Source organism: Myotis nattereri (genome assembly GCF_964212035.1).
Source record: "Myotis nattereri genome assembly, chromosome: 6".
Taxonomy (NCBI): Eukaryota; Metazoa; Chordata; class Mammalia; order Chiroptera; family Vespertilionidae; genus Myotis; species Myotis nattereri.
The window spans coordinates 60011992-60023713 of record NC_138081.1 but is presented as its reverse complement, the minus strand read 5'-3'; the positions used below and the strand labels follow the sequence as shown (position 1 = coordinate 60023713).

The window sequence follows — 11722 nt, the reverse complement described above, 5'->3', positions numbered from 1 at the left end:
TCTACTCCCATCCTTGAACCTGACTTGCTTTACCCCTAATTCCACCTGAGAGCTCAGATTTATAATCAGGTAATTATACACACTATCAATTAAGTAAAAAGTAATTAGTCTTTCTTGCTGGAGAAATACCTAAAAATAAACTTGTGTATTGATCATCCCATTTTATAGGGGACTAAAACTTAACTCCAAATGTATGATCATTTTTCAGTTAAGAACAGCTAAACGTAATTGGTTAACTAAAAAATAAGACAAGTATGACTCTGTACATATGCTACATGTTAGAAACAAATACTTATAAATAAAATGTTCATACGCGAAGCCTCAATAATTTGATGTCTGAAAGTCTATATTAAGGAAATAGTTTAAAATGTTAATAGAAGCTTATGCATAAAGGTGTTCAACACAGCATTGCTTGTAGAGCATAGAACCCGAAAACAGCCTTGGTGTCTAACTTTAAGAGAACAGAAAAGTAAATAATAGCAGAGCCTACTAATGTGGTAAAGAAATGAAGCTATAAAAATGACTTTCCTAGGTGATTTTTAATGACTGTTAGTGCTGATGGTGTAATATTAAGTACAGAGAGCAGTATACAGAGGTGTGTGCATGGTGTCAGCTACTCAGGTCATCATGCAAAAATGAAGGAAAACACACCAAAATATGGCCAGTAATTGTCAGGTCGCCAGATTATAAGTTCTTAGCCTTTTTATCACATTCTGCAAAATTTTTATGATGAACCAGCATTACTTTTTTTATTTTATTCTTTATTTTATTTTTTTAGGACACGAAGTTTTCTTTATTTTTGGGGGGGAAGGAGCACCACACTTCTCAATTAAGAGAAACATTTTTTATCAGTACACAAGTTTTGCTTTTTTTTTTTTTCACTGATCAGGCCAAGAGTTCATAGGGAATCGGTCCAGCAGCTCAGGCTCCTTCCCATTGGTTCTAAAAGTGTGCTTCTCTGGGTGGAGCAGGCTGGCACCTGGTACGCAGGTACCTTTCTCTTTGGCCTCCTCCTTTTTCTGATCATTTCTCTTCACATGTTTCAGGGAGCTCTCTCGGCTTTAGAGTGCTTATATGCTCGATACAGACATTCATTCTCTTGGCAGGAATCTTGCCCTTAACTTGCTTGCTCACAACAATGCCCCCTGCATGCTGGGTGATACTGTAGACTCTTCCAGTTTTGCCATGGTAACATTTGTGGGGCCTTCCTATTTGACAGTGCCCATTCCCTTGATGGCCACAATATCACCTTTCTGGTAGATTCGCATGTATGTGGCCAAAGGAACAACTCCATGTTTCCTAAAAGGCCTAGGGAACATATAGCGGATGTCTCTCCTCTTTCCCTTTGTGTTAGTCATTTTGGCCAGTTACTGGAAGATGGCAGTTCCAGCCGAAAGGGCAGCATTACCTTTTTATTTTTTTCAGTGATCAATTTTATCGTAAGAAATAAATTATTATAAAACATCATAACAGATATTGTGCCTTTTAGTTGGTTATAGGCTAGGTCATTGCCCTTTGTCAAGGGTCATGACTTCTTTTCAAAGCTGCCAGAGGCACCAAAAACTACCAACAAGACTTTGTAGACACATACAACACAAGACTTGCTTCTCAGAGGGAGGGCATTATCATATAATCCTCACTGGAAGTTTCTGAGTGAACTGTGCTCTCTGAGCAAGTTTCCTTGGGATCAATAGTTAATCAATGTTATTAGCATGAAAGCAATTGAGTGGGTTTGTAGTTAACAGAACACCTTGTAGAGAGCTTGCAGTCTGTACCCATGAGAGTTTACTTCATAGTTCACATCACAATCCCACAGGATGGAAATAAGGTGATTCGTGTGTCGCTTTAGCTATTTGGGTACATTCAGTGACACAGACCTTGGTTATTATGGCCCAATCTGAGGTTGCTATGTTTTCCTGCAAACATTACTTATGAAGTCAATAGCCAGACAATATTAAATTAGTGGCAGCCTTCTTTAGGATGGTGCAGCTGCATAATTAAAGGTCTAGGTCCCGGTGCCTTTAGTTTGATGTAATATTCCTTTCCCTCTGAGGAGGCTGGTCAAACAGAAACTTCAGGTCATGTGTGGACAGGACTGTGGCCTCTGTAGCCTCTTTTACTTGCATTTCAAAACTGCCCATGATGTGCCACAGTAGAGGCCTTTTTATAAGAGGGGGAGATTGCAGTGTAGAAGGAAAAAGAACTCTATTAGAGTTGGGTCATAAGATTCTTGACTGCTCCTGTCTAGGTTGAATCCAGTTTTATTTACTCCTTTTTGTTTTTTCATTTGCTTTTCTGAATTTTGGAAAAGTATACTTCTCCCACTAATCTCAATGGAATGACCGAATTGTAAGAGCAATCACTATGGGAGGAGAAGCCTAGGTATGTGTTGAGAAAGAGAGTTAGGAATAAGGGGAACAAAGAAAAAATTCCTGTCTTCTGCATAATACTTACCCTGCATCCTACAGCTCAATATGCTCTCCCTCTCATCCCATCCTACCAGGGGCTTATCATGGTTGATCCCTGCACTAGTGTTCTATGGTGTCACTGAATCCTACAACCACCATTTGAACTGGGTATTTTTAAAATGACCAATTCGCAGATGAAGAGTGGCTAAAATAGAGGGTGATCCCCAAACCTCATCCCAGGATTTCAGATTATGGACCTTCCACAAAAAATTGGGCGTTTCTAGGAATCCCTTGCGATCCATCACACTGTATATTTCATTATCAGCATCATACTCCCAAACTGCCTCTGCACGTCCCTGTGTGTGGGACTAGAGCTGCCCTCATCCTTAGGTGTTTAGGCCCCTGCAATCACCAATTGGTTAGACAGTCTTGGTGAAATTAGGACTTGAAGCATTCCTCCCTCTTTACTTCAGAATTGCCAATAATGAGCAATGTAGCAAGACCACCGTTTTGTTGGGATGTGTCTTCCTTCCATGTTTCCAAGAAAGAGCCTGCACTGGGAAATCAAGATGGAAGTTTTGAGTCTCACCAGTAGTCATAATGCTGTTCCCCTTTTCTTGTGGAAGGTAACCCCAGTCATTCTCCTACATGTGGGCTCTACCCTTTAGACTAAACCTCCGGTTCCAACGGGTCTTGTAGGCTTTTGGTCAAGATTAAAGTGGTATAAGTAAACACAGGGAGGGAGCCTTTGGGAACAGAAATACCCATTGTAGAAAGGTAGCAGGGAGTTTATGGAACAGAAATGTAATGATCCAAGAAATGATGAAGCAATGGAGAATCATCACTCACGGAACTGCCTCCACCTTGATTCCAAGCAAAGTTACCAGCAAGTTATTTGGAGAAGAAATAGTTTTATTGTTTTTTGGAGACCCCTTACTGGCCTTTTTCTAGAAAGAAAACTGAAGTTTCTCTTTAATCAGGGAGAAGTTGGTAATTAGTATTGATGATTTACGCATGAGACATCTGCCCAAGTATACAGCTCTGCCCAAGGAGATTGAGGGAGAGTGTAGTCCCCTTTGATTGGGGCAAAGGCTTTCTGGCAAAGTTATCCTGAGAAAACATAGAAGAGCAAATACTTCATGCTCTCAGATGCATTTTCTAAATTGTTCACTGATTCTTCCACTAATTCACAATTTAGTTCAAGTGAGTGCTGTGTACTCTTTCATTACCTAGATGCTCACCAACATCATGTTTTCCTTTCCTTCTTGGGAACATGGGAGATTACATTCCCCAGCCATTTCCGGCCAAAGGACCACAAGCAGAAATGACATGTAGAACTTACAAGTGGAGGCAGCAGGAAGTGCTTCTCTAACCTTCAGGTGCTCCCTTCCCTTGCCAAGCTGGCCTGGAGACCGCGGGTTAGAATCAGGGAACAACAGGGTGAAAGCAGCCTGATTCCTAGGTCACTGGCTGGGAGAACTGCCCTGGAGAGCTGCAGGATGCACTGCAGGCTTGGCTTCCTTTGACATTGCAAGCCGCTGACACCACGGCAAGCCTCTCCTGGTTCATACATGAACTCTTCCGCGGGGTAGGCTCTTAGTGAATATTTGTCTTTTGCAAGATTTTTCTGTTTTCCAAACCTACTTGGAGTCTAGCCTAGTAATGAGACATTGCTGAAAACAAGTTTCCCTGACATCTGCAGCAGTTTTATAGCTCCATCTCAGGTTGCCAAGTATCTGAATTTTGCCCAAATGGTCTTGATAATAATGGTCCTGTGTTTTCCTGCATGTGAATGACTTATGTCCTGAAGGCTACACCCTGCTACAGAGTAAATGGGGGATGTGAGCCTCTTTGGATTTCTCCATTCAGATTATCTAAGCTGAGGGTGACTTCCTTGCATGGCTTTCTAGGACAACCAGTTATTTTCCTACCAATTCCATGATTTTTGTCATATCTTTATATCGCCTTTATTACATTTTACTTAATATTTTTCTCTAAGTTATTCACTTTTTGACAAATATGTTTTAAAAGTAACTACTTTGACAATACTTTAAATATGGAAATCTATCACTTGCTAGAAATACAAGGTAACTACAAACATAACTATAATGGAAAAAAGAGAATTGATTAAATTCAAACTAGTAAATGTTGTCTGTTGTTATGGACTGAAAATCTGTGTCTCCATATATTGAACCCTAACCCTTGATGTGATGGTATTGGGAAGTGGGGCCTTTGGGAGATAATTAAGTTTGCATGAGGTCATGAGAGTGGTTCTTATAAAGAAGAGGAAGGGACACAGAAGCTCTCTCTGTCTCCATGTGCATGCACAGGAAAGGCCATGGGAGGGTACAGTGAGAAGGTAGCTGTCTACAAGCCAGTAAGGGAGCCCTCCCGGCATCCAGAACTGTGAGAAATAAATTTCCATTGTTTAAGCCACCCAGTCTCTGGCATTTTGTTATGACAGCCTGAAATGAGAAATACTCCCACAGGATGCCCCAAGGCTCTGGGCTACCTTTTCTTTGAAATTTAAAGGGGGAAGAAAAGCAACTGTTAGAGATGCCAAGACCATAGTAGCCTAAACTGAGACTTTGTAGTTGATGTAATCAGAAGACTTGGAAGAAAACTGAATGGGGAAGAACTTTCCCTGAATCAAAATCAGACACCACATCTGATGGGCTCTCAGACTTAGGTATCAATGACCCAGAGCAAAGGAGAGAATCGGAACTGTGTATCCTAGGCCCTCAGCTGGATCCTGAACATCAGTCACCTTCTTCACATCCATCGTGTGTCCCTTATATCTTTTTGTTTTCATTTTACTCTTATCTAATTGCCCTTTGTGAAATATTAAGATATACTAATTAGGGAAAAATCAAGCACTGTTTTATATAAAATCTATATTGTTTTTCATTGTTAGCTGAATAGTGGGAAAATTTTGCATAAGATATATTGCTCATGTACATTTTATTTGATCTTATTAAACGCAAATAATTAGCTTTAACATTCAAGAAAAACTTAGGCAACAAAAGCAATCTTCTCACTGTCTTTAAGTCAATATGTTTGTTTAGTATTTAGCAACAAGTTTAATATAATTAAAAAGTGAAGCTCTGTGATTTGTTGTTTTCTTTTTTAAAGAGGCAATAGTTTTTACTTCTTGCCTACTTGTCCTTAATTTATTTAGGAACTTAGAAATCCAGTTTATCTATCAGCCATGATGATATTAGGGCTCTCAAAATTTATTATAGAACTCCCTGAATGAAGAACTCCACAATTAAATATGACCTCAATTCCCAAGTTAATTACCGCCCCCACCCAACCTGCAATTTAAAGTAGAATATGTTTGTTCCAAGAACAGCAGTTGACGAACAAAATGCAAAGCTTCACTCCTCCAAATCAGGGCATTGGCTGACATATTTGCTCCTGGCCCAGGAGGCTAAGATGGCACCTGAATCCAAACTTACTTGCTCCCTGCCACTTGTTACATGTGAGCAAGTGTTATGCAAAGGATAATGGCTTATACTGAGGTTCTCTCCTGGTGTTGGCCTTCAATGTTACCAATCACTTAATACCCTTTTCTCTACTCTTATTATCAATTCCTTTCCTTCATTTTCATGCTATCCCATGGACTATGAACTAACCATTTGGCAGTCTCAGGATCCCTTGATTTGAAAACATAGCCTTGGGAAATATGGCTGGATGCTTAAATAACAAGAGGGTCAGAAGAGAGCCTTGTCCTGGGTGCCAGGAGGCTTGGATGCTCCTCTTTGCTCCAGGGCATGCTGATTACCTTCCGGGGAGTGGGTGGGAACTGGTTTTATCCTTCCCAAAATGAGGGCTTGGGACCCCTCCAATGGATTCAAAGCTTCCTTTCTTCTATAGATTCATTTAAGTGAAATTTACCACATGGTATAATTCTGGCTGATGTATTCATATCCTTTTCATGTAAGTTAACTCCTCAGCCCTATTATTTTCATCATCCCTGGTTTGTTTTTTTAATTGTTCTTTTAAATGTGATTTTGTACTTTTATAAAAATGACCAAGCATATTGAGGAAAAGGGAAAGGTGGTGATGTTGATGAAGCAAAAGCATCATACTCTTTCCACTTCGATGCATTGTGCATGGGTTTCCCAGCAGCACTCATGCCTAAGGTATCGCCTTCCTCAAAGGCCTCAGCCAGCTTCCAAAATGGTGCGTGCCTGCTTTGCATTCCCTCAGTTGGGCTGAATCTGAGCGCCACCCCTCCTCTTTCCTGCATTCCTTTCTGCCATTGTTAAGCATGTCTTTATTACTTGTTATGTCTCAAACTGAGAATCCTGGCATCCAGGGAGTTTCCTTCCCTGTTCTCTCTTGCTAGAATAGTTTATTTCATTCTTCATCTCTGTCGTTGGTTGAGTCATTTTATCTCACTGCCCTTTATGTAGTCTTATCTTCACATCCCATCTTGGTGCAGTCCCCGAGACTGCTTGCTGCGATAGAAAGTTCCCCCTTCCTGTTCAAACAGCCAAATTCCATTTTTCTTTCAACCTCCTCCACAAAATATTCTCCATGAGCAAAGAGTGTAAACAGGCTATAAAACAGGACCATAAATGTCCACTGATGCAAGTAGATCTTCACATGGGCTGGTCTTCTTGCCTGGGTCCCACTCCTGGCTGCTGACCACATGGTTGCTCTGGGGCACCCGCCAGCATGGATCCTATCCCACAGCCTTACTGTTGGTGAAGCCCAGGAACCCAGACAGGGCTTGGCTCACACTGATTCACATGTGCAAGGCCATGCTTGTTACAGCCACGTGACTTCCTGCAGTGTGCACGTGTACAAACTGCTTTTCAGGGCAGGGTCTCTCCCAACTGATCAGGAGAAACCCCTGTCAGTAAAAAATTTTGAGCACATGCCTCTATTGTAAGTCATTTATTTATGGATAAAACATATGGATGTTCTACCACATATAAATATATATTTTTATAAAGTATATACAATATGTAAATTAGAAAGGCATGAACTATGACTACAATCAACAATGATTTAAGAATACTTTTTATTGTATTTGGTTCAATGGTATAAAAGACCTTTTGGTCCCTGCTGAGATAGATATTGTTAATCATATTTTTAATGAGAGCACTGTGATTTAATGTCAGTTCTGATGCTATCATTATAGTTTTTATCACATAATATGGATGATGAAAAACGATGACTTGGGGTAGAAGTGCTAGCTTTATCAGTTTCTTGTTGTTTGCTGATCCTTGTATTATTAGTATTATCCTCAATTCAATGTCATTAAAGGAAACTTTTTGGGTCACTTGACAGTTTTGAGAGATTAGTTTAGTTAAATCTGGATTATATGAGCTATAAGCACATATGAGTGCTGCCGTACATTGCACGTTCCCGGCCCCACTGTCCACCAAGAGACCCTCTCCCTGGCCCCCTCCTGAGCGGTCCTGAGGCCTTGACATCTGGACATATGGATGGGATGAGCAGGTCAGTGCCAATCTATATAGTAAATACTAGTAAAGCTTAATTTATAAAAAGGATTTTTTTAAATAAAGAAGCTTTATTTATGTAAAGCTTTTCATTTAAAAATATCTTTTACTGATTTCAGAGAGGAAGGAAGAGGGAGAGACAGAAATATTAATAATGAGAGAGAATCATTGATTGGTTGCTTCCTGCACGCTTCACACTGGGGATTGAACCCACAACTCAGGCATGTTCCCTGACCAAGAATTGAACTATGACCTTCTGGTTCATAGGTCAATGCTCAACCACTGAGCCATGTTGGCTGGGCTAAAGCTTTTCTTTAATGTTTTCTTTTCATACCCCAGTGGGTCATTTTATATACCTTGTTATTTCTTCTTGACATATTCTGAGTCTATTACCTTCTTGGACCAGCCCTGCCTCCCTTTTCCAGCTCCCTTAGAGTGGGTTCCCTGCCAATCCTCCTCAAGAAAACAGCCTTCTTCCTCAGGAATTCTTAGGTAAAGTGTAAATGTGGTTGATTATTCCTCTCTCCTCCCCCGCTTAACTGACTAGAATTTACCTTAGAAAATGGATGAGTGCAGGGGGATTGTTTGGCATGTGCCTGGTGCTTTATGGAGCCCATTTCATGCCACATTCAACAACCTGAGATTACATATGTAATATATATGAGGCCCTGAAGCCCAAAGATGTTTAGTAATTGTCCAAGGTAATAGAACTAATAAACAGAAGAACTGGAATTTGAACTCTGGTCTCTTTGACAATAAAGTCCACTTGTCTTTACTTTTATCAGGGGTTTACTGATGGGGAATCTCACTAGCAGTCATCACGAAAGCATTAATCTCTGAAAAACAAGGAGACTAAATCAGGAATTTTTCCAAGGAAGCACATCCATCCATCCAACCCTCCATTCATCCACCCAACAAAAAATGTTTTACTTACCATGATTCAGGTATTGGGATAGACACTGGGGATATAATAGTGAAGGAAACATGTAAGAGGCTGAGATGCAGGAGTGTAGGATGTGGTAGTATGGTACTTATTTGGGTGGGGGGCTGTGTAGCTACTGGTAGAGCCATACAAGGAGGGGAGTTGGGGGGTCAGGAGGTCAGGAGGTCAGGGCTTAGAGCAGCAGTGGTGTTGGCTTGGTATGTGTGGTTGAAGATAGAAACTGTGGATAGTTTTTTGGAAGTTGCAGATCTGCCATATGTTCCATCTGCCATTATGTGATACCCGCGTAGGCCAGGGCATGTAAGTGCTGGGCACCACCTGATACTGTTTCTTAGTCCCTGTGATCTCTTCCTTTGTTTCTCATAGCGACTTTCTTGAGCTAGAACTAAGTAAAATGCTACCTGAGTACTTACCCTGTTGAATTGATTTATATTTGGCTAAAGATCCATGCTCTATATAGGGTAAGGTTGTATCATTTATAGTTGATTAAAATGGGACCCTTGAAAAAGATCATAGCTTCTATAACATCAGCTTCTCTGGGAAAATCAGATCAATTTCATTGTATTCAGAGCATTTATTTTTATTTTTTTACTAGAGAGCCAATCCATGTAAGCTTGAGGCCTGCCTACCATAACATCCAAATGGGGCCCTCTGGGACCTTTTATTTCTTCCTCTTCCCCAGATGTTCAGGACATAACCAAAGTTAGTCATCCAGACATCTAAATCCAAATTTTTGACAATAGCTAAAGAATTGCTTCATAATAGTAACATGACGGGGAAGGTTTCCTGTCCCCATGAATTTCATAAATACAGAGCATCATCTGACATATTTACTAGTGAGTCCCTTGAACCCAGAATAGTTCCTGACATATAATAGGTACCCAATAAATATTTGTTGAAAAAAATGAGGTTTTTTTAAGGCAGAAAATAATGTATTATGTTTTATTTTGTACATTTTCTTTGGTATCTTTTAGCTTTTATCCTCTAAAGAAAATGTTAAGCCCAAGTAAGGAACTGTTTACTATTTTAAGTTAAAAAAAGAAAGTGTGTTTTGTGTTTAAATTAGTTTGGATCATAGGAAATAGTCCCTGAATGTACTCATGCTAGACTAGGCAGCTGAGTTATAGGCCCATAGTAACAGACCAAGTCTGAACAAATCCCCTTTTTTGTTTGCTACAAGTATTGAATTATTTTCTTTTAAATGTTGGTGGGCAGTACTCCAAAACTATTGTGTTAGGGATATTCTCCCGCCCTCACTGCCCCCCATTTATTCCTTTTTTAAGTCCATGTGAGTTTTCAGGGAAATGTAAGCCATAAGTTTTTGATTCATTGACACTTAACTCATCAAAATGTGGTTTTATGAGCACTCTTTGATATCCAAGAAGCCTTATGATCCTTTTTACTATACTGTTTCAGCTTTTACCCTTTTTAGAAATGGGAAGTTGCATTTGGCCAAGGAAATATACAATCATGCACCAACACACGTAGTGGGATCCAAACTGCAATATTCGAGAAGGCTATACACTTGAGAAAATGTTGTCACAGCTCAGTACTCTTCCCCCCATCCACGAGTGCTCCAAAATCCCAAACAAGACGGGGGAGCAATGTGCTGGATATGGCCTGGAAAGCTTTCTGGTTCTTTCTTTTGAGAAAGTTCCTGGAAATTCTTCTTTAAGGAAGTGAATGTATGTAGCTTCCCATGGATTTTAGCTGTCAGTGGGACAATCAAATATCAGTTTTTCCCCCTTGTACTTGAAAACCACTAATTTTTTTTTCAAGTTGTGGCAGATGATAACATGATATATGTGTGTTACGCACTTGCAAAATGTTAGTATTTGAAGAAATGAACACAATCTATGTATGAGGCTTCTTTCTTTCCCATTATCTGGGCAGAAGTTTTCACTCCTCAGAACCAGCATGCAAGATTGCTAAGCTATGTATGTAAATACCATGGTTACTACAAATACAGAAGAAAAATATTTTAAAATAGTACTTGTAGGCAGTGAATACAGAAATTGTATTTACTTTCAGAAAGTTTTTAAAAAAGACTTTAATCATTATTAGAGTCACCCAATTTTCCAAGGAAAAACCAAACCAAACAACACATGAGAAACCGAGATGCATCTAGAAGTTAACTGTTCTGAATCTCAAGGTTCTAGCTTTGCAATACACATAACTGATGAAAATATACACCTTATTTGGTTGCACATAGCATGGATTTAGGCCTTATGCTAATCTCTAGACCTTAGTAAACACATATTAACCCCATTTTCTGTAACAAATTAGTCTGAATGCTGAGCTGGCAAACAGCTGCCATGAGTTACATGAGAAAAATACCTCCACAAATGAGAAAATGTTATTGGTTCCTTAAACACTGGAGGTCAGGGCTTTGAGAAGACAGGAAACAAAGTGCTTTGGGGTTTTGCCAGGAGGCCTCATCAGTTTCAGCTGTGGATAAAGGCCCTTGTCTAACCCCAGGATTTTTCTTTTTTTTTCTGAGTCTATATGAGTGATCATGGACAGATGTCTTTGAAGGAAATCATTGGAAAGACATGAGAAGATGACGTCAACTCTCTTAAAATGTCCCACCTCCTGTGACTCTAAGGGTGTTTTCTTCTTGGTTACCTGGAGTGCCCTGGTCTTGCCTAAAATATCACCCATTAGTTAGACTTGGGTCAGCTTTTCAGACGTAGATGGGAGAGGACCCATAGGAAGATAAGATGAGGTTATGTTCCCAAATCCACTACTCTTGTCTGTGACCATGTGTCTATTTTGTCTCATGAATGGACAGTGAGGTATAGAATGGCTATACCTCATGCAAGGGTCAGACCCAACAAATTCAAAGGATTGAGGACTATAGTCTCTTCCAATTAAGTAAAATAATCCTTTGATATCTG

General features: G+C 39.9%; 1 pseudogene across 1 annotated transcript; it reads right to left on the bottom strand.

Moving 5' to 3' along the window:
* Positions 1 to 642: 642 nt before the first annotated feature.
* Positions 643 to 1358, bottom strand: LOC308521285 (large ribosomal subunit protein eL21-like; annotated as a pseudogene). Its single transcript has one exon. The product of its transcript is annotated as a large ribosomal subunit protein eL21-like (transcript).
* Between the last annotated feature and the right edge of the window lie 10364 nt (positions 1359 to 11722).